Below are 24,388 nucleotides of genomic sequence, written 5' to 3'. Positions count from 1 at the left end.
AATATACTAAACTGCCTCATTTGTATTCTGCTGAAGATGGTGCAGGGTCTTGAAAGGGGTGACCAAATTTAAAGCATTACCATAATCTAGCCTAGACTAAATCAGGACCTTTATCACTGGCACATAAAACTGTACGTCAATATAAGAAGGCATTCTCTTCATAATTTTCAATAGAACGAAAGAGCTGGATGGCCACCTTATAGAGTCTGAGACATTCAAGGCAAGAGTCTATGCAAATGCCCATGTTGCCGATTACTTTTGTGATGGAGGTAACCCTGGGCATAGTTCCCACAGTAGCGCTACGCGTAGCTACACGGAGTGCACTTCGCACTACGCAAGCTACGCAAACTGCTTAGTGTAGTAGGGAAAATGCTGATTGCACAGTGCCGGATGCTTGTCCGCACTGTGCAATCATTGCAAACGGCATCTTGCACAGGGCAAGCAGTCGTTTACTGGCGTTCGAGTAGATTTGTACTCGAGCGGCAGCTTTCTCAACCTGGACTATTAGTCTCTCATCACAAGCAGTCGCGAGCATACGCGACCACTCGCAATGAGAAACCTGACCTCCCCATGTTGAGAATCTTGCCGGGAGGTTTATTTTCTATAGTCGCGATCGGCAACTTGATGTTGCTGATCGTGAACGAGGAAAAAGGCTTGCCGGAATGGTGATTTTGCTCGCTCGCGGTCTCCAACTTGACGTTGAGGACCGCGAGCGAGCAAATAATGCCCGCTACGTGTTTTTGCATTGTGCTACGTGCAATTCGCGTAGCGTATAGTTGCACAAACTACGCACACTCTGCGAACGTAGCATAGTGTTCCACCCAGGGTTAGGTGGAGGGCATTACCTGTAGCCAAACAGGTTTGCATGAAACATCTGGGTGGTAGGTGCAAGGGTATATTTTGGCGGGGTGATTTTTGGAAAGGTAGCGGACATATATACATTTCTAATGGATCATTAGCCAAGGAAGCTGAGCCTTGGATGTTCTCCAACATTGAAGGTTGCTCTGCATTCTGTTTTACTCTAAGAATGGAAAACCGTAAAACAGGAGGAACCCGACTGGCCCCTCATCGATTTATTGACATTTAGTATTATGCCAAGATGCCATTTCTTCCAAAAACGTATGTAATTAAGTTATTAGAACTATGAGCACGTGAAATAACCTCCAAAAACAAAAAAATAAAAATAGCAAATTCTGTGTTAAAGGGGGTGGGCATATAGGATGTTCGTAGACAATCAAATGTCCTACTCTTGCTGATAAAAAAGTATTAGTACAAAGATCTCAAAATGCAGAGATCCAAGCGTGAACAGCTCATCCAGTCAAGGTTTGTACCTGCTTAGTGCTTATAGATGGATAGTCCTGACCTTGTAATGGCATAAAGAAGGCACCAAAACCCATTGACAAACCACACCTGGTATGGATGGGTACTCGCGCACGGACCTGCGAAAGTTGAGACCTTGGTCAATATTAACTGTAGTACCTTCATCAGTAGCATTAGGGTAATTAAAAAACAGACTCAGAAAAAGGACTCCCAAAATATGTGGCATACATACAAATCTCCTTATGAAAATGCTACTATGCACCTAAACCCCATTAACAAAGCACTTACCCCCAAAAATGCTAAGACTGATATCTGCATGGTAAATAAACACAGTCCCGTATTAGGCGACAAGTGCGCTTGGCTGGATTTAGGAATCTAAAAGAAGTTGATATTCTATAAAGCTTTGGTTGATTTTTAGGCTGCTTAAAATAATGAGTCTGTATATTTTCCTAGCATGAGGACATAAAAAAAAAACGGAAACATGCCATAAACATAGAAGGAGGACTACCTTTAAAAGTGCAATACTTTCATCATTTTACATAATCCAAACATTTGCGTGTTTCATAACCAGCAAGAGATTGATTTAATTAGAACACGTCATTCAGAGAGACATTGCTCAGGTGCAGCTGTATGCTCGAAAGAGTTCACCTACCCCATGCACAAATTCGCCCTGGTCTGGCCTCCTTTGGGTACCAGCGGTTTGGAGGACAGCTGGCTCATCTGTAGCTGCTTCTCCAGGGCAGAAATGATGCGGCAGGTAAAAAGAGCTCAGTCTAGTTCCTGCTGCGCTCTCCACCTGGGACAACAAAGTGTCCACCCCGCTCCATAACACCTCTTCAGAGATGGCTTGAAGGGCTGAAAGAAGAGACTGTGCAAGAGCCGTCACCAGACCAACTCACCCATACTCAGGCAACAAACACAGTAAGCTGGACAACTGCAAAGAATTAATTGACACAAAAGACAAAGGACTAGAAATATTGTCTTGTTTTCAGGAGCAGCGAGCTTGTTATCACTATGGTCGGACATTTGTCACAAACGAGGGTCATTTTTAAGTCAGGCAATTTGTTTTTCAAGTTTACAATTACAAATTAAAGTATTACCTTGTACATAATAAATACAAAAATGGTAATTAACGAAATACATTCAGAGAGTGAATTATCTCATGGCATTTTCTACACAGCCTGTAATGCTGCTCCAGACATAATACCGCCACGTCCTGAAATACTACAACAGACAAGGCATCCCAAAAACAAGAAGATAACCAAGAAATCACCAGGGACAGAGCTAAGAAGGCAAAGGAGGGGCATTTAGACAAATGCACCAATAACAAGTCAGCTTTTCTCAATGCCGCAGATACTAACCAATGGCAATCAATGGCTTTGCCAAACCCCACAGAAGAAATACAGCAGGTCGAAGCTCGACCTAAAAAAGGGATCTGATGATGCACCTTAGGTTCCACGAATCATACAATCAGGGCTTATAAAGTTCAGCTACTCCCCGTAAAGGCCTCAAGGTGCTGGGGGTGGGTGGGAGGACTGTTTGTCCATGGAAGGCGCTGTGGTTCAGTCAAAGAGCCCGATCTTGATGTCCTTCTTAAATTGAGGCAATGACAGTGACTGCCTAAGGTGGAGAGGCAGCGAGTTCCAGGTCTTTGCTGAAAGGGATGAATCCCATCCTTTTGATTTTTTTGTGTCCTCTATGAAAAGAATTACACAAAATCTGATAAGCTTGAAGGCAGTCTATTGTAACTTCAGTAACTTCAGTTTCGTAAGTGGTCAGACATGGAAATGCATGACGTCACATAAAAAAATGCTTGACGTAGATCTTACCACTACCCTATTTTTCCGTATGCCTTAGCATTGTACGTTGTTTCTAATTGAGATGATTTATCAATTAATAGCACACTTACCCCCTTAAAAATGGAGGCATAGAGCAGCAAGCTCCTGGTATACTATTTATTTGTCTGTCACAGAATTAATCTTTCAATCAATCTGCTACTCAATCTCCCAATTAGGGACCCCAGGGCCAAAAACGCATTTTTTAAACAGCACCATGGGGTTACGTAGAATCCATGGTAACATTTTTGAGAACATTTCAATCCCTTTGCCTGACACATCCATTCGTCTTTGTTTATTTCTTTTAGTCTATCTTTCTATGTTGCAGTTTCATTACTAAGTGCTGAGAAGCCTGCAATGCTTAAAGTAGGTTTTTCCTATTGAATTTGCTTTAAGTATGGGATTTGTTCAGGAAATGATGTCACATAATTAAAATCCCTTTATTAATCGTTTTTTCTCTAGATTGAAATTTGTGGTTATCTGCACATTAAAGCACTTCTGAAAATAGGCGAAAATGTGTTCTTAAAAAAAATAAAACAAATGATTACCATGCAAGACACTATAGTTTGCATGATTTTGGTCGACATGTTTTTTAACGATATTCGGTCAGATTTGTTACCAGAATTGAACTAGTGCCACTCAAAATGGAAATCTTTGCCTATTCACAGCAAAAAAATATTGATTGGATAATAAATACGTCAAAATAACATGAATAAATACATTACAACATACATCTATGATTATGGGTAGGATAGGGAGAAACAGGAGTACAGAAAATGCTGCTTTGTCCTTGATGCCCCATGACACAAATGATGACTTTCTTTTTGTAGTTAACATTGCAATATTACTTGAAAATGTCTGGATGCTACAGAAAGATACATGTGAGCTGTACAAGCAACTCATATAAACAGTTACAAAATGAATCTTTCATGAAGTCATCGATATGCAAACTCAGAACCACTTAGAATCTTCGCATTTTTAGAGATAAAACTGTTTTGCTCACAACTCATTTCCTCCTCATCAATCCCTGATGCTCTGAAGGTACAGCTTCAGTGAAATATCAATAGGTGGTTTAATTAAATATGGAAAAGTAATAGGTCACAAAGGGTGCTGTCTTCAGGAATCTCTCTTTTTAGTTCTTTGGCTGTAATGTTTAATGTCCTGGATAGGGATTGCATTGCATTGTTAATTAGAAATGGAAGGAACAAAAAAGCATTACATTAAAACGGGCAGGAGAAAAAACTAGAAAATTAATACGTACAACATTTTGTTTAGAATCAGACATCTGTAAACTATAACTTGGACTGAAGTATTTGATTAAAGATGGCATGTGAGGGTGAGACCCAATTCATACCCTTCTTCCTTCCCCGGCTTGTCTGTTGCTTTCCCTGTAATTTCCCACCCGACAAAGCTTTTCTTTCCCTTTTTTGCCAATTCCCCATGCTCCTCTGTTGCTTCCCTATCCCTCCCCATCCAATTTTTGGAGGGTCCAGCAATTGCAATTTTTTATCAGGTCACTCCTTTTTGCTAATTCATTTTTGTGCACTCTCATTTTTATTACATTATTTATCACTCTGCAGGAAAGCGGATTATGAGTAGTTGTGTGTATTCAACTTCAGCTAATACTAATACCACAGTCACTAATATGTCCACTCAATTCTCAATAAATTAATCCTTGCTCAATCCTTGATACCTTGGCAAATGAGCAGTGAGATTTAATTTAAGAGACAGGTATGTGTAAAGCATTTAATATCAGAAAAACAGTAAATAAATAAAAGGCACTACACAATACAAATCCAACATTAATTTATAAAAATAGAACATATGTTATTCTTTGAAATGACATAAAAATGACAACAATCCAATATAGGAAACCAGCGATATAAATTTTTAAACATTAATTTAAACATCGTGCATTCTAACACCAAAAAATATAAAGTGCAACCCGAGGTTGTCAGGTTGCACTGGCCTGGGACAAAGTCAATGTTTTAGCCCACCCCCATGGAGCATGGGTCAGATAGGCTGAGTGCTATGACCCAGTCAAAAGTTTACCTTTGGACTTAGTCTTTTCTTCAAAATGTTCTCTTGTCAACAGGCTCGTTGGTTAGGTTCTTGGACTTTTTGTAACCGACGTTCCACTCAAAGACAGCGGCCTGCTACTGCACAGTGACTAGGTGAGCCTCTGGAAATCTATGTCCTCAATATTGATGGTAAGGAGCTCCAGAGCTTTCACCAGGATAAATTAGAGTGGTCAGGCCGATTTATGAAGTCGACGTCGGCAGCTTGACTCTAGACGTCGAGTCGGTCTCTTCCTGGAGCTTTTCGGCAAAACTTTGCAGCAAATTTCTTTTTTTGCAGATCTTGCACTTTCTTGTTTCCTTTTGGGAAAATTGTTTTCCACCAGCTTAGTCCAACGGTTGAGAGACTCTGGATTGCCTTGTAGGGGCTAGGACTAAGAATTTCCCAAAGTTCACAGTCCAGAAAAAATACAGTTGCAACTGGTCAGCTGGGGTGTTCCTCTCTTTGGGCTTGCAGGTGACTTCTTCCAGCTCTGTGTACCTGTTGCTGACCAGAGAGTCCAATCTTTTTCCTTCGAGTCAGGCACAGTCCTTTCTTCTTCGAGCCTTGAGAACAGTGCAGCAGGTGCCTTCTGAGGTGCAGACCAAGGGTCCAGCAGGGCAGCTCTTCTTTTTTTCCAGAAAGTGTTCTGAGGTGCCCCTGCATTTTTCCATATTTAGCCTCCATTCTGACATGGCAAGGGAGGGACACCACAAACAATAGGGATACAGTTAATTCCCCCTGCTATGAGCACTTCCTGTGAAATGTGGCAGATTAGTGGTCCTGACTACATTGGTTTGCCACAAATTGAGAAAATCTTTCCTTGGTGTGTGTATCTGTGTAACCCAAATCAAAAGGTGTGGCTCAATCTGACCATGCTACCTTTCCAGCCCCTCTTCTAAAAGAATTTGGAGATCTTCCATCTGGCTGGAATTCAAGGAAATGGGGCTGGCCTGGGTCCTATAACATATGTTCTCCTGCCTTTTAAGTCCAGCTTATCTTCTCAGCCTTCTTCCACTCCCTGGCTCCTCCAGCAAACAAAGTCCTCCCACCAAATGGCTGTATTGGCTCAGTCCCAGGCCTCTTCACACCTAATCAGGGTGCAGCTTGTCTCAGACTGTCAAAGGCTGACCAATCAGAAGAGGCTGCTACATGGCTGCTTTAGATAACTTCAGGATAGTAAGTTCTAATACTACTTTCCTGCAATAGTTATCATAAATCCAATCTTGGCAAGTTGTTGGATTTATTATAACAATTATTTTGATACTTTGAATGATATTGCCAGCAAGCTTCAAAGCAAAGATTACCTTTGTTATATTTAAAAAAACACTTTCCATGTTAACCTATAGGGCTAACAGCACTACAATAGGCAAACAATACTTTGGCTATTTTTCCCTACCAGGCAATATAAATCTTCTCTTATATTGTACCTGTTTTATAACAATAAACCCTACCCTATCCAAAGTTGAATTTGGACATAGTTTTATTTTAAAACTAGCCTGCAAGGCAGGCCTGGCTTTGAAATTACACCAGACACCACAGCAGTGCAACTTGAGTGCATTAAGTCCACTGTTGTCTCTGAAGCCAAATGCTGTATCAAATACCTCGGACATATGGGCAGGTTGTCTTGGTCAGTAAGATTTATACTAACTACCATGTACCTCTAGAGAACAGAGCACTTGCCCTGGGCCTGGTTAGCAGAGTCAGGGGCACTTTCAAAGTCAGCAACCACCAGCATCAGTCAAAAAATGGGGGTGATCAGAGCAAAAAGGATGGATTTCCTACACCTTCCAATACTAACGTCCCTCAGAGGGGAACAGTAAAGTAAAAAAAAAACAACGGCACCCTTAGCACATATGTATGCATGCATTTTGACACATGCATGCATGTTCATTAGTGATGGACATTTTTTGCAGTGCTGTTCAGCTTTGGAAACAGCTTTTTTTCCTTTGTGTCAATGCTAAATAGCATCACTAACAAGCACTGGCAAAGCCAAAGTTCAGGTAATTCTTTTCAAACAAACGATCTATTGACTTTGCGAATATATAGTTGGGTGTTCATTTGTCCACTTGCCCGGTTACAGTGCATATTGTTTTTAGACAGGCTCTGCTTGAAAAGTATGTACCTATGATGTGATGAGGCTGAGAGGGTGCATTATCTTTAAGATAATTTTATCAGAACGGTACTAAGCTGAATTTTGGTCAGGTGAGCTAAAGTTCAATTAATTTAGCAGCACTTTACTAATGATATGGCTTTGTGTTTATCTTCGGTACAAGAGCAACAAAGGTTCTGTCTAGCATTTTCTGACAAGAAAAGGCCCGTTCTTGTTGTTTTCATTTACCGGCCAGTGCTGCAATCTCGCTGGGGATACCGGAGACACCGCTGCTGAGTCCTGAGCCACGCCATTGGGAAAACTACAATTCCCATCAGCCCGTGCGGCGTGCATGCCGCGTACCGCTGCTTGAGCACCAGGAGGCGCTGAAAAGGGGGCCAGGGCTCCCGCAGCGTGGGACGCGCGTGGGCGTGCCCGGGTCAAGGGCAGCCCGTCTGCGCCCGACAGAGGCCGGAGGAGGCTGGGTCACCCCCCTGAGAGGTTCTTCCTCGATAAGGTGAGTGGCAAATTGGTGACCGAAGTATGGGGAGATGCACAGCTACATCAGGCTCACGGACCACTACCACCATAGACAGTATGCTTGAAAGAGCAGTCAGCATTGTCTCAACAGAGATTGAACTAACGGAGAGGAGATTATCTTTGGGACTATCTGTACCCCAACCTACTCTGCTGGAAGGAGAAGAGTGGGGAAAATTCAGTGACCCTCCCCTGATACCCAATGTAATAGTCAGTACTGTCAGCCACCCACAAATACAGCCAGATGCCCCTGAGTTGACGGTCACTGAGGGTAATGAGATCACTGAGGACTCTACGGACTGTCAATCTCCGACTCACATCAAGAATACTGCCCAAAATGCTATTCCTGACCCCAAAGTAACAGGGGCTAAAAGGAAAAGAACTGCGGCGAAACCCATTAGCACCAAGAGAAAACAGCACTTCGCCCTAACTTACAATCTACAGCTTTGAGCTCCTGGATACAAGGCACAGCTGCTGTGTCTGTGAACCCATTATCACTACAACTAGTATCACTGTTGATCTGACCGTATCAGAAGCCACAGTCCATTCTATCCACACCCAAACCGAGCACACAATAGCTCCAACCACTCGCATCTGACCTGGTGACATTTCAATTGACACTCTGAGACCTTCGGGTGATTTATGCGCTTTACAAATTTATTTTACATTACTATAGTGGACTCGGTCTATGAACGTATGAAAAACTTGGTTGATAAACATTTTAATGCTCTTTCGAAACGTTTAGACTGGCTTGAGAATTTGATCACGAAACCTGATACACAAAGAGGTATATCCAGCGCTACTGGTAAAATTGGAGGGGCCCAGCTCACAAGTCGCATGGAACAGTTACCCCAAACACGTCTCAGCAGATTGTTTACTCCACGCCTCCTCTTTTTAATATCGCCTGCGTAACGGGTGCCAATCACATAACTAGCTCACTCTCCAAATCAACCCCATGTGAGATTTCTTCAACATGTAAATTGCCTAGTAATAACAGTAATAACAGCAAAAGTAATAGTTTGCCTTGTAATTTCATGTCAGATAACCACACAATCTCGGACCCTATACCGCCAAATATCCCAAACACTTCCAGTGCCACTCCTATCTCATATAATTATGACATTAAGCCACCCACAGATGTCCTTAATTTACCACCTGAAATATGCCCTTATGTTCTAGTCTTAGCATGCGTCCCTCCCCTAAAGAAAGACCAAATTGAGTCCTGGGAGCAACTTCGGAATAAGAGTGCCGACTGGCTAGCCAAACATGAAGGTCTAAGGATGGCAAATGTCAGTGAGATACTAATGGTGTGCAGGGTGGGTTAGGTTGGTTCCTCTCAAAAGAATATCAAAGGAGATTGCATCGTCATCAACTTTAGACGCCCACCACTGGTAAAATGGTTACTGTCAGCACAGGTATTCAATAACAACTTTCCAACCCTCATTTGGTTATTGCCCTTGGGTTTTTTCTATAAACCATCCCTAGATCCACATAACTTTACCATCCCTACACACACTTTGCATAACCGAATCTCTGTTTTGTCCAGTCTAGAGAGCCTAGATTGACTATCGACCTGCTCACTACCTGTTGCACCTGTGACTAATGGACTTTCAACAGACCCTCCCATTGTTGTTGGCCCTGAACTGTCCAATCTAAACTTAGACGTGCTCAGTTGGAATGTTGCAGGTCTAGCCTCTAAGCTACGTTCTACGGAGTGGGTTGACCTAGTTAAAAAATATGACATTTTAATCTTACAAGAAACATGGTGCACAAAGGAATTATTTTTAGAAGGTTTTGTGTGTAATAATAGTATTGTACCTAGTCCTAAAGCAGGTCGCCCATCCGGTGGTCTTTTGAATTGGATAAATATCTCAGCAGGGGGGAGTATAAAATCCCTTGCGACAAACAATGATAATTTTCAAGCAATGATCTACACACGGGGGGCCTCGTATTTGTTTTTATTAATTTTATAATAACGATTTTACAACTCTACCGAATAGGAATTTTCTTAACTTGTTTGAGTTTATTGACAACTTACAAAATCAGAATATGTATGATAAACTGGCGGGAATTTTTTTAGAGGGTGATTTTAATGCAAGACTTCCAAGCGACACTGGCCCAACTGCCATCTCCTCGGGTACGGAGCATACGTGTAAACGAGGGGTGGAATTAGTGGACCATTTATCTACCTGTAATCTAATTAATGTAATGGAAAGAGCTGACGTACATCAAAACAAGAACTGTTTAATACCCACCTACAGGGGCAGAGGCTGCGCTTCTATAATTGATTACGTTTTTATATCGGCCTCATTGGAGGACCTTTTAGTAAAGGCAGAGGCTTTATGTACCACTTTGAGTGACCACAATCCAATTTCAACAACCATTAGATTTTCCCCTAAACCTAGCCCCGTGAAAGAACCTGGGACAAAAAACCTAGAGGCATCTACTGATAATCTAAGAGTGAATTGGAAGGGCATAGACAATAAAGCTTTATTTGCCAACATGATAAAATCGTACCCATTGCTTATCGAAACTTTTCTGTCATGTAGTGTTCTTGATGCAGAGATCATTGAGGCGTTTAGTAGTTGATGCGCCGGTATTAAACACATAATCTCTAGACCAGCCTTAAATACCAGCAACTTGACTAAAATAGCCATTCCAAGCACTTGGTCCACTAGTATTATCGTGCCCATCTTCAAAAAAGGAGATCGAACCAATCCCAGTTGTTACCGACCAATCTCTCTGATAGATAACACCTTAAAAATCTTAGGTAGGGTCGTTTTCAACAAAATTAGGATCTGGGCCGAAAAGGACCAAATTTTAAATCAGTACCAAATGAGCTATAGAAGCAAATTGGGTACAGTGAACGGTGTCTGAACTTAAACCTTATCCTTGATAAATATACAATAGCTCAAAAGTCACCTATTTATTTGGGTATGATGGGCCTCACATCAGCATTTGATTTTGTCAATAGGTTACGCTTGTGGTCGGTCCGCTTAAATTATGGGTTGGACGAGGCCTTGGTTTATTTTTTGGCACATTTGCACAGGGATTTGAAGCCACGGGTGAGGATCAGCAATAATGGGGAGGTCTCAGGGCACACTGACATCGGTAGAGGGGTCAGACAGGGATGTGTACTCGCCCCTCTACTTTTTATTCTCTTTATAAATGAATTACACAATTCCCTGTCAAAACTGACCAATGACGTCCCAAAAATTAATGGTAATATACTCCCCGTGCTCTTATACGCAGATGATGCGGTCCTTATGGTCTGCACCCCCAACGCACTTCACACTTTAGTTAAGGGCTTTGTGTCCTTTATGGCTGATTTGGAGCTCTGTACCAATTTTAAGAAATCATATATAATGACTTGTGGCCCGAAAAAACATTGTATTAATTCAATAACCTCTGGCAGCGAATCCCTATTACGCACTCGCACTTTTCCTTATTTGGGCCTAGTGTTTTCCGAGACAGGATCCTGGCAAGCTCATGCTGCTCACAGTTGAAGTAAACTTTTAAAAGCGATTAATTCTATCCTAAGTCTTCGGCAGCCAAAACAGGCAGAGGTGGTATCACCTTTAATGAAGATCTATAAATCGCAGTGTATCCCGACGGCCACATACGGTGCGGATGTCTGGGGATTCACAAACTGCAGCAGGATCCAAAGGGAAGAAAACAGATTTTGCAGAAAAATCTTGGAGGCCCAAATCTCCTCACCGACCTATGTATGTCACAGGGAACTACATTTGTGTTACATAGAAGATTTTATCAGGTCACGCCCAGCCATATTCTGGTTAAAAATATGGCAGAACCCTGCAGTAACTCTAACAAGAGAGATTATTGTAGACTGCCTTAAGTGCGATAAGGGTGGTTCTATACCCTGGCTATCCGCTGTCAGAAAAAGTTTAACCAGCATGAACCTCGAACACTTTTTTTTACATCCTTCAGCACTTGAGGGTATGAATAAAATATCACTCATGGGGGTATTGTATGAATCATACAACAACAAAAGACACGCCATTGAGTGCCTCAAACCATTGGTTGTCAGGTACATGCCCCTCTTGGAGGCATCCAGCCCTCAACACCATATGCTAGCTAAATATCTCTTGAAGAGCATTGGGCGTTGGAAGCGGAGCCTACTTTTTCGCCTCTGAGATGGCACAATAAAATATTCACTATGTTTCCCTTTGCGATTCAATAACAATCTCGAGCAGATGCCTTTTCCGTGTGGCACCAGCGGTAACTAAACGGTGTTACACTTTTTATTGTTTTGTAACTTCTATGGAAAATATACAAAACAATATTTGATCCCGTATTTTAAGGCATCAGCCATTATTGATCACAAAACAGAGTATCTCGAAATCTTACAACTCGGAAGTGATGACTTGACTTTCCGTGTAAGCTCGTTTCTACAAGCGGCAGTACGCTTACGTGCCTCCATGGGCGATTTTTTATGTGACAAAAGCATCTAATAATGCTCAGGTGTACATAGCTATTATAATTTTCTTGGTTTAATATTAACCAAGGTGCCACCCCTTAGGTGTGCAAGCTTAAACAAAATCAATTACTTCTGCACTATGTCGCGGACATTGCCTACAACTAAATTGCCCTTTACCTTAATATGATGCTGCTGTTGGCACTTACATCCAATCATATTTGCACTATGTTGTTAATGTTGTTTACATTCATTGCACTTTATGATAATATGATGTTGCTTTTAAACGCCCGTCCAACAGTTTTTTAAATGTTATTTTATCGGCCGATTTATTTGCTAATTTCTAATATGGCAGTGCTGTCGTTTATTGTGCTCTTTCATACACTGTTTACTGTTGCAATTTTCTCCATGAAATGTATGTGTTTTAACCAGTCACAAGCACCGCGGATTCATATAAGATTTTAGTTGTGAATCTACATGAGATTTTAAATAAGAGTTGTATTTTTGTGTGGTGGTGTTTGAATTGTGCTTTTATGAATATTTGTATCCGAATAAAGACTGAATTGAATTGAACTTGTGTAATTGGAAGGGTATTGTGTAGTGCATATTGGTGAACAGAAATTGCTTTGAAATCTGATGACAGCCTGCTATTGATTAACACTGTTTGGTGATGACTTTGACAATATCACCAGAATTCCAAGGTTTTGATTATTAAACATTAATACTTGTTACCAGTTATTGCTTATTTGAAATTACTTGAAAATAAAGTCAAGTTTTTGGAGAGAAATACTCAGTACAGCCTCAAGTGGTGTGACATTAGGATGTTGTCTTACACAACATTCATTTGGCCACTTATTAGCATTTGGGGCTCAACTACAGATGAACAGCACAATAAGCAATGGGAATCCTGTTTAGCTGACAACTAAGTAAGTTTTTATTGTTTTACAGTTTTGCCTTACAATTTAAAACACCCAGAATACATGTATAACATACAGTTAAAATTGCAGTTTGAATGCTAGTCCATACCGTAAAGAGACTCATATAATCCCCTCTGCAAAAGGCTCGGATTCAAGCAAAATTGAAAGCTCTACCATTTGTTGTGTATCCAAAATATTCTCCTTTGGGACATACCGACTCAGCTTGTGAATTAAAACTTTCACATGTCATTGTGTTTACAGTAAAACAGCATGAAATAGGCAACTGATATTCAAATCCATTTTGTCTACTAACACAATCGTGATCAGGAAGCTCAGTTATTATATTTTTTATTAGTGAGTTTAAGCAGTAAAGTACTAGGAATGGCATTAAAACAGTAGTGAGCTTGTTCAACTGTATAAAATACGTCAAGTAAAAGCCCTGGTTAAGTAGGGCTCTAGTTGATTAGTAGCCATAATGGAAAATCTCTATGCTCTTCTTCACGGGCCGTGGCTTTGGACATTTGTAGGTTCCTCAGAGGGGAGTCGCCAGGGATAAAATGACCCGGGCGTGAAGAATTGCCCCCTACCATGCGACCATGAGGCCCGATTTCTAAATAAAACGAAAATCACATCTCTCACGATCTGGGGAGAACGCACGAGGAAGTACCTGTGCCGTGACTACATACAAGTTTCAATGTGTGTTGTCTCGCTGTAGTTGGTGCCTTAGTGTGCACCATCCATCAAGCAAGTCTTTTTCCTCGTTTTTCTTGTTTGGTCCTGATGAAAGCTGAGCTTATTTATAGCTCCTTATAGCAGAAACATGTCATGTCGACCATTGTTGTTTTTTGTATAGGACTTCTTTTTTTTGAATTAACATGACCAAATGTATGTCCGCTTCACTAATGTTTTTAATGGAGTTAGAACTACCCCTTTATTAAAATAATGTTCTGATCTTGGGAGTAGTCCATACTCCTTTTAGGTTCACTTTTTCAAGCACTTTGTGATTACCATATCAGTTTTCTTTGTAAGAACCCAATGAAGACAACTGGCATCCGACTTTCAGTTGGTGCCTGAGGGTTCTTTTTTATCACCCTTTAACCGCACTACTTTTTGTTTTCTCATTTCCTACTTATTCCTCCCTTTGTTTAGGTGGTAGGAATTACTTTACTGCTCCTGGTTTTACATTTAAGTATATGTCGCTCTTTTTTTGGTTTTCATTGTAGTTGATTAGTAGCCATCATGGAAAATCTCTATGCTCTTCTTATGATGAGCCATGCTCCCATTATCTAGGTAGATACAGGCTTGTAAATATTTGGCAGAGCTGATCTGGTCACCAAAATTATGGGGCTTCGTTTTAGCCCCAATCCAGTGGCGACAGCATTTTTTTCAAAACTGCATTTGCATCAATTTACTTATTCTGTCATTTTCTTCGCTTCATTTTTCAATCCTTGTTTTCATGCACAATATTTCTTCCTCTTATTTCATTATCCTTTTTCAATCCACACCCTCATGCAAGGAAATGCAATTTTCCAAGTTTCTCATGTTTTAGTCTGCCATCCGAACCTTTCTTCCCAAAAACACGTACAAAAGCAAGGTTCTGTTCAAGCAGTTTATTAAACCCAATGCATTTCGGACCCATCAGGTCCTTCGTTAGGGGAAAACTGTAAATGACAATAGGACATGTTTTAACATCATATTTAAATATATAAACTTAACTTATTTTACTAATTTACATGTTATCTATCAGATACACACCATGTCCCTCATAATTACCACTGTAACTTGTGTTGCGTTCGGGTACCCCCTCCCATCTGATACCTCACTTTTAATTTTCCTAGCTGTGTGCTCGATCATTAGTTCTCAACCAACAACTCTTTAAACTCCATCTTCATTCTCACGCGGTTTTCCCTGCTCTCTTTCCATTTCTGTTCCTCACCACCCTCTTCTTCCCACAATAGTCTTTTCACCTACCAAAAACCGTTCTAGAACCCTCTTTACTCGAGTCACTCCTTCCCCACCCTCTCCATTTCTCACGCTTTTTCCCGCAATGCGTACCTGCACAGATGAAATCATCCTTCCCTTCTCGTGGCAACGGAAACTACACCTTCATCGTTCCTCCCCTCTTTTAAATGGAACATACCGCCCTTTTGACACTCCCCTTAATCACGCACCATTATTCCCACATAAATCATCCTTAATTAAATGGAAATCCTACAACTCCCATAATCCCCTGTGCTTTCATCCCCAAACGCCGTAATTAATCCAGTGAAACAAACTGAACATCTTAAACTCATACAGTCCAATAAAAACAATAGTGTGAAAAATATCTAAAATATGTTAATCATATGTCCAACATGTTGTGTAATTATTTGTCATTTTCAACTAAAGCCTTTGAAAATAAACATGCTAGATGAACCAGTTCTTTCAGCCTTGCATGAAGATTCCGGTGTTCTCTCAATGCTCCTTGTTTTTCATTTATTTTAACGGGTGCTAACCCGGTGGGGCTTAAACGTCGACAACTACACATAATGAACGGGCACACCAATCTCTTCACCGTTTAATTTCTGTATTCTTAATCATAAACTTTCTTCGTGTTGCGTGCTCACTGTTTGACATGCCAAGCCCATACTGCACGTAATGAACTAAACACCAAAATTATGGGGCTTCGTTTTAGCCCCAATCCATTCATTACGTGCAGTATGGGCTTGGCATGTCAAACAGTGAGCACGCAACACGAAGAAAGTTTATGATTAAGAATACAGAAATTAATCAGTGAAGAGAATGGTGTGCAACCCGTTCATTATGTGTAGTTGTCGACGTTTAAGCCCCACCGGGTTAGCACCCGTTAAAATAAATGAAAAACAAGGAACATTGAGAGAACACCGGAATCTTCATGCAAGGCTGAAAGAACTGGTTCATCTAGCTTGTTTATTTTCAAAGGCTTTAGTTGAAAATGACAAATAATTACACAACATGTTAGACATATGATTAACATATTTTAGTTATTTTTCACACTATTGTTTTTATTGGACTGTATGAGTTTAAGATGTTCAGTTTGTTTCACTGGATTAATTACGGCGTTTGGGGATGAAAGCACAGGGTATTATGGGAGTTGTAGGATTTTCATTTAATTAAGGATTATTTATGTGGGAATAATGGTGCGTGATTAAGGGGAGTGTCAAAAGGGCGGAATGTTCCATTTAAAAGAGGGGAGGAACGATGAAGGTGTAGTTTCCGTTGCCACGAGAGGGGAGGATGATTTCTTCTGAGCAGGTACGCATAGCGGGAAAAAGCGAGAGAAATGGAGAGGGTGGGGAAGGAGTGACTCGAGTAAAGAGGGTTCTAGAACGGTTTTTGGTAGGTGAAAAGAGTATTGTGGGAAGAAGAGGGTGGTAAGGAACAGAAATGGAAAGAGAGCAGGGAAAACAACGTGAGAATGAAGATGGAGTTTAAAGAGTTGTTGGTTGAGAACTAATGATCGAGCGCACAGCTAGGAAAATTAAAAGTGAGGTATCAGATGGGAGGGGGTACCCGAACGCAACACAAGTTACATTGGTAATTATGAGGGACATGGTGTGTATCTGATAGATAACATGTAAATTAGTAAAATAAGTTAAGTTTATATATTTAAATATGATGTTAAAACATGTCTTATTGTCATTTACAGTCTTCCCCTGACGAAGGACCTGATGGGTCCGAAATGCATTGGGTTTAATAAACTGCTTGAACAGAACCTTGCTTTTGTACGTGTTTTTGGGAAGAAAGGTTCGGATGGCCGACCAAAACATGAGAAACTTGGAAAATTGCATTTCCTTGCATGAGGGTGTGGCTTGAAAAAGGATAATGAAATAAGAGGAAGAAATATTGTGCATGAAAACAAGGATTGAAAAATGAAGCGAAGAAAATGACAGAATAAGTAAATTGATGCAAATGCAGTTTTGAAAAAAATGCTGTCGCCACTGGATTGGGGCTAAAACGAAGCCCCATAATTTTGGTGTTTAGTTCATTACATGCAGTATGGGCTTAGCATGTCAAACAGTGAGCACGCAACACGAAGAAAGTTTATGATTAAGAATACAGAAATTAAACGGTGAAGAGAATGGTGTGTAACCCGTTCATTATGTAGAGCTGATCTGGTGCAAAGTGTTACTGCAACTGTGCAAGATGTAATTGAGAATCGTTTGAAAGGTGGATGAGCCACTTTGTGAGTAGATGCTTAGTATTGGTGCAAAATAGCATAAAGTGTGTTATAAACTCCTTGCCACCCACTGTGCAGTCACAGAGTTCAGAGGCTGAAAAGCCATTAGAGAATTTGGTGATATACATTTTGATGGGTAGAATAACTAGATGAAATGTTAAATATAAAGTGGAGTGTGCGGTGGGCCTGATATCATTCAGGTATTGTTCCATGTCCAGGATGTGCTATGTGTGCAAGACAGAATGGAGGGGCATGCTATCCCAATGTGTGTCTTAAGTTTGTTGGGCAGAAAACTTCCTTTATCATGGAAGTGATCGAACTGTTAATGGTGGCTGGATATGACCATAGAAGTCCTAGATATTTGGACACAACTTCTTACGTAGGGTGCACATGGGTTATGATACATTTTCCCAGCTGGGAACACTTCGAGTATTGATTTAAAAAAAGGGCTCTCCATGCTGGTTGCGGTTTAATCGTAGCCAATACAGTACTGGAGCAAGAGCTATACGCTCAGAGATAGGAACCATGTCAGTTTCCAGATGCAGGGGGAGAAGTGGTGTGCCAGGGCTCAGGTGTAATAATGATGTAAAAAGTGCATGTTCCCTCATTTGGAGCTGCTTACTGTTGCTGTACTCCCATAGTTCTGCACCGTAGTTTGCTGTGGCCACTGTTTTTTGCTTGTATACTTGGAGCACAATGCTCAATGAGCAAAGGCTGATTTTAAACTTAAGCCTTAGAATTTAATTGGCAGGACACTGTAGGATGGCACCTGCTTTATCAATGTCGGCATACCAAAACAACATGTTGTTGAAAGAGATTCCCAGATAGTCACCTTAACTATTTTGCGTACCTTGCCAGCAACTCTTTATCAATGATAGGGATGGTCAAATCAGCATTATGTTCGTATTTTCTACATTTATGACAAGGTATTTTTTATGTACAGTAGCTTTCAAGGCTGTCCAATCTCCTATGCAGATAATTTTGCATGAAGGATAGAATTGCTGCATCATATGCAAAGAATAGGATAACTATTTTTTGATGCCCAGTTTCAATGCATCTGTAACCCCTTCAAATAAAAATTCCTCTGAGTCATTCAAAAAGACAGAGAATAGCAACGGGGCAAGGACACATCCCTGACATACCCCCGATCAGATGTCAACATAAGGGGTGCATTCTCCTCCACTTATGTAACGAGTACAAACGCACATGTCTATATGCAGTACTTTAATGGATTGCAGGAGGTTTTTTTCAACTCTTTGTTTCTTGAGCACTTCCTATAGTTTGGTTCTGTTGACCAGATCGACAGCCGATTTAAGATCAATAAAATATAGATATAGTGGATGGTTAATCATCTTTGAGCATTTGATGCATATGCCTTGGTCGATGGTGCTGATGCTCTTGCAGAACCCTGCCTGAGCATCAATGATAACCGTGTTTTTGTCTACTCAGGCACACAGTCTATTCACCAGTAAATTTCCCAGTGCCATCCAAGAACGAAATTGATCTGTAATTGCATGCTAGTAGCTTGCTCCACTTTTTGGATGGGGGCTATAAGGGCAGATCGCCAGGAGTGTTGGACATTGTTTGTTCTTACGACCGCGCTGAATATCATGAACAGAGATACAGGTCAAACCTTGTGGCCTAAGCAAAATATATTGACCGGTACAGAGTCGAGGCTGGGTGCTTTGTTGGCCTTCTGATCCAGGATTGCTCTTTCTACTTCTGGGCACAAAACGTTAGCTTGCTTCATTGGCGGGGGTGGGGTTGCTGCAACTGGGCAGCATTGGCATACAGTAGCCTCCAGCATATATGGTCCAGTAGGGCAGGAAGGAGGGTGCGGTGGCTGCGGGCCTCCCCGGGTGTCATTGATGAGGGGGGTGAAACAATTAAAAATATTATGTGTTTTTTAACAGGGGTGACAAGTGCCATCACTGTGGGAGGTGTCAAAATGGCAAAATTATGTGTTTTAAACACGTATTTTTGCCATTTTGTCAAGCCGGGGTGACAAGAAATTTTCCGCACTGTGTACCACCTGACCTTGCTACGCCACTGATATGGTCTACCCAGCTCTATGCTGTGGTGTGGGTTTCCTGGGACCCTAAGCATTCTCTGAATATTTCAGTGATTACTGACAACTAAAACATCGGCTAACCCATTCCCTGCATGTTAGCTTCATAAAAAATAGTCGCATGCCGACAGTCTCAAAGGTGACTGGAAACATCCACACTAAACAGTGCGAAAACATCCCTCTTTTGAATGGCGACCTCAATTGTAAGTCAGATTGACGGTAAATTCCTTGAATCCAAAATAAAAACAAAATGCATTTCACAGGATCATTTATAGGTTTCCAGTTCCACCCACACCTTTCAAGAAAACAGTAAATCATTTATGGGACATTCCTTCGTCAGATCTGTTCATTTTCACAGCTGTGATAAACTTTATTACCATGCTGAATGCTGCCTTTTAAACGGTATGCAAATTAAACATCATTGACTCAAAAGGGTCCACTGAGTTTGGAATGCACCCCCTCACGCATGTCTAAAATTCACCTAGAAAATATAAATTCTGAGAACTTTTCTATTACTTTTTAAGTGCCTTCTAAAACGATCTTGAACTTATTTAAGGATGGTTTTATTTAGTCAAAGATGCACATTTTTTTAGGGAGTGAGAACTGGACGCACACGTAGCTTTGAAAGTAACATAAATGCTGTCGGGTTGCGTGGCTGTCATAAAGAAAAGAAAATGGCTGCTTTGCAGTCTTCTAGGTACCGGTGACTAATATATCACCCAGACAAAAGCTAGTTAAAATAATGGCCTCTGATGGGCATTCTTCCGCGGTGACTCATCCCCTCATACAATAATAGAAATGGAGCTGCTGCTTATGAGAGAGCTGATGCGCAAATAGTACTTTCCACCAAGCTGGGGTTAATTACAGGAAGGACTTTCATGGTAATTGCCAATAAACAATGCCTCGGTTTCAGAGGCTAGCTCACTCTGTGAGCTCAGACAATCGGGTGACATTCTGGATACACTGTCAGTCGACTGATATAAAAGGCAAAAGCAGCAAAGGAAAGGGTTAAAAGAGAGCTGGTGATACTAGGTAGCAAAATAAATAAAAATAAGTATATAAACAGTGCCTCTTAACTGTGTTTTAGATTTTAAAATAGAAAACGTCATTGGATGTGTTTTCATTGCGCGTCTGTTTGGCCATACTGTCGAGTTTTCTAACAAATGACTCAAATCTCAAAAACATTTGCAGATTAACCTCCCACAACTACTAGCTGGAGCTTTACAGGGCAGTGTTTTCGAAGGAATACATTGTATTCGGCCTCGCCTGAATGTGAGCAGTTCATCTTGACTATAGATCAAATGCATTTAAGCTTTAGAGAAATACAATCAAAAATTACAAAAAACAATGTTGCTTTTTTTCCTTTGGTATAAAATAAGTAGAATATTTGGAAACATATTTATTTTCTTAGTAATTTTCAAAGCAATCCCGAATAGAATCACATACGCCTTCCCCACGAATATAACTCGATTGTCTTCTACAGATTGGAAATCAGAGAAAAAGAAGCAAAAAAAAAAATATTCAATGTTTAGGTCTAACCAGGAGAGAGCTTCAGCCGTCCCACCAGGCTCATATTCTCCCCCCAAAATCATAATAAATATGTATAAATATATACCCATAGCCATGGCCTTTTTTTTCAGCGGTCTTCATCCATTGATCTGTTTAAGTATCATTCACATTTTGCTTCCCTATACCGCAAACTGCATGGGGCAGTGGGTCAGCCCACTTCATCCACTGCTTTCTAGCACTGTGAGGGCTGGTGGGCCACTATTATATTGTTCTAACATTATTTTTTTTAATTTTGGCAACTTTTTTCTGGATTGCATATTGTTGTAATCTAAGTATTGGGAATTACCTTCCCTCTTCCCCTCCTTCACACGCTATCTTTCTCCTTACTTTGTTCCCTCCCACCTTTCATTTTCCCCACTGCTCTTTAGATCCTTCCTGTGAAGCTCACAGTAGAATGTTCTGTGAGCTCTAAATGCCAGTTGGTGCTTGAGGATTGTTAGACCCGGCATCTTTGGCGTGGTTTCCCCCTTTCTTTTTGCCTCTACCTCCTATATTTCTGATGCTGTGCTGGATTTCGTTTTTGCTGGTTTAGATGCTTTGGGCACTTTGCCACTGCTGTTCAGTGTCAAAGTGCAAGTGCTCCCTGTGTAAATTGATATTGTGATTGGTTATCCATGATTGACATATATGTGTCACCAAGAAGTCCCTAGTAAAGTGCACTGACTGTGCCAGGGCTGGTGATAATAAATGCTACTAGTGGGCCTGCAGCACTGATTGTGCCACCCACATGAGTAGCCCTAAAATGGTGTCTCAGGCCTGTCACCGCCGTGCCTGTGTGCAGTCTGTGAACTGCCATGTCCTCCTGGTCAGTGTCCCCACTGGCCAGGCCTACCCTTTCTGTGCACACTGGTCACCCCTATGGAAGGCCCAAGGTACCCCCTGAGGCAGGGCGCAGTGTAGGTGAAAGGTAGAGCATTACTTGTGCAGGTGAGATGCTCTGGTAGTGAGTTACAGCCATTTTCATTTTTCACTATTGTAAGGCTATCTTGCCCCATAGGCTATCATGGGGAAGCTGGCTACAGTGGCTACCAGCATATCCTCCCATGGGAGCAAGATAGGACATAAAAGTCTGGTATCCCTGAACTCAGAATTTAATAACGCATCTTTTAGGAAAGGTTGTTTTTAAATCCTGTGTTTGAGAACAGCACTTTTAGAAAGTTGCTGTTCTCTTGTCTGACCCTTCTGTGTGCCTTGGCCTGTTTGTGAATTGGCTGTCTGGTTTGAGAGTGACAGGGGCTGGGAGCCCCCAGGAGGCTGGCTGGGTCAGACCTATGCTGAATGACTGCATCTGCATCTTGAGTGGTGGGAAGGGATAGCACCTGGGCCTGAATAGGGCTGTGCCTGCCTTCCACAATGTTGGCTCCACTTCCTGCTGGGCGGCTGACGTGCCTTGCCCCTCTCCCTGAAAGGAAGGGAGAGGCCGGGAAAACAAAGTGCTAAAGGAGCACTCAGAACTGGTTCAGACCGGGCTCAGAGCCCTCCTTCACAAAGGGATCAAAGACTTTAAGAGGTATAAGTACAGGACCCCTTACTACAGAAAATTAGATCATCCTGGAAACAAGAAGGAACCTCTGCCAAGGAGAAAGCTGGGAGACTGAAGAAGAAGGACTGCCCTGCTGTGTGATGCTGGACTGACCTGCTGTTGCTTTGCTGCCTAGGAGAGGGGAAGGACTTTGTTGTTGCTTTGACCCCTTACTTGAAGGAATCTCCAAGGGCCTGTTGTGAGCTGGCTCCCTGTTTTGAAGTCCCAGGAACAAAAGGACTTCACTCCCAGCTTCCCTGAGCTCTGCTGTGAGAGCTCTGTCCTTCCTAGAGTGCTTGGGCCAGTTGTGGTGCCTCTGGAAGTGGTACTTGTGTTGGGAAGCTGGAAACCAAGATTTGAGAGACTTTGCTACAGAAAAGTTATCGCATCGCTCGCTTGCGGAGCGCATTCCCGACAGTGCACGGAAATTCCCACCTCTACGATGGCCAAGATCATCGCAGCGCCTGTTGCCGCTGCCGGAAACATTGCACCCTTCGTTTGTGGGAAGATTACCATCTCTCCGAGCATCGTCACAGAGCCTGTCATCGCTGGATAAGATCACCGCTGGGTCGCGCATCGTCGCCCCGGAGATCATCGCAGCCCCTACAGACCATTGCATCGTGCCTTTGCGAGACCAAACTTCCTACGGAACCTACGCACTGGAATCCATACAAGTCATCGCCTTCCTCCCCATAAAGACCGGATTCGTCGCAACACGCCCGCTGCTGCAGCTGGACAGTCGCCAATGCCTCCCCATGGTCTCAGGAGCAACGCATTGCTTGTTTTCCACCGCACCGGCTTCTGCTTTGGAACTTTGTCACACTTAAAGGTACTCTTGGCTAAACGTGAAGCAACTGTGAACTTTTCACGCAACTGTGGATTATTTTTATCGCATCTTTAAGAACTCTTTCGCAACCATATTCTTGAACTGTGTATGTTGGGTTTTTGTCGTTTTGGTCTTGTGTAGTTCAAATTAAATACCTTTATTTTTCTAAACTGTTGTAGAGTCAGTTTGTGGTGTTTTGTATGTATGTATTTATTTGCATACTTATATAGCGCTATACTGTCACACGGAGGGCATCCTGGCGCTTTGACACAACAAGCCGAACCACCGATGCAGAGCTCAGACTGCTCTTGGGAACAGATGGGTTTTGAGCCCTTTTTTAAAAGCTGGGAATTCCACCTGACTCCTTAGCAAGAGCGGGAGAGAATTCCAAAGTCTGGCGGCCGCAAAGCTAAACGACCAGCCACCCATCCTTATCCTCTGAACTCTGGGGATCGTCACCAAACAGGCAGAGGAGGAGCGTAGGCTCCAAGAGGTGGAATACCAAGAGAATAAGTTCTGCAGCAAAACTGGGCCCTGTCCATGTAAAGCTCTAAAAACCAAGCAGGATGCTTTAAAAAGGATACGCTGATGTACAGGCAGCCAGTGTAAATCCTGAAGATTCGTGGTGGAAGAGGCAGGGCGCGGTCGAGAAAGTGCCAGCTTAGCTGCCATATTTTGGACCCGCTGCAGTTTGCCCACCAGCGTACTAGGCGCCTCCAGGAGCAGTGCGTTGCAATAATCCAATCTACTTAGGATCAGGTCCCGCACTACCTCTGGCCTAGCCTGCGCTGGGAGCAGTGGTAGTACCTTCCGCAACATCCGAAGCAGCATCATGCAGGTGGCTACGGTTTTGTTGACGAAAAAGTCCAGTTGTAGGTTGGGGCCAAACATGACCCCCATATTTCGAGCAGACTCTGCTGCAGTCGCCGCCCCGGAGAAGGAAGGGGGCCAGAAATCATCCGGTAGTGCGCGCGGGACACGGTCATTGGAGCAGTACAGCACCTCCGTCTT

Source organism: Lissotriton helveticus, chromosome 12, assembly GCF_964261635.1.
Source record: "Lissotriton helveticus chromosome 12, aLisHel1.1, whole genome shotgun sequence".
Taxonomy (NCBI): domain Eukaryota; kingdom Metazoa; phylum Chordata; class Amphibia; order Caudata; family Salamandridae; genus Lissotriton; species Lissotriton helveticus.
This window is presented reverse-complemented; position numbering follows the sequence as displayed.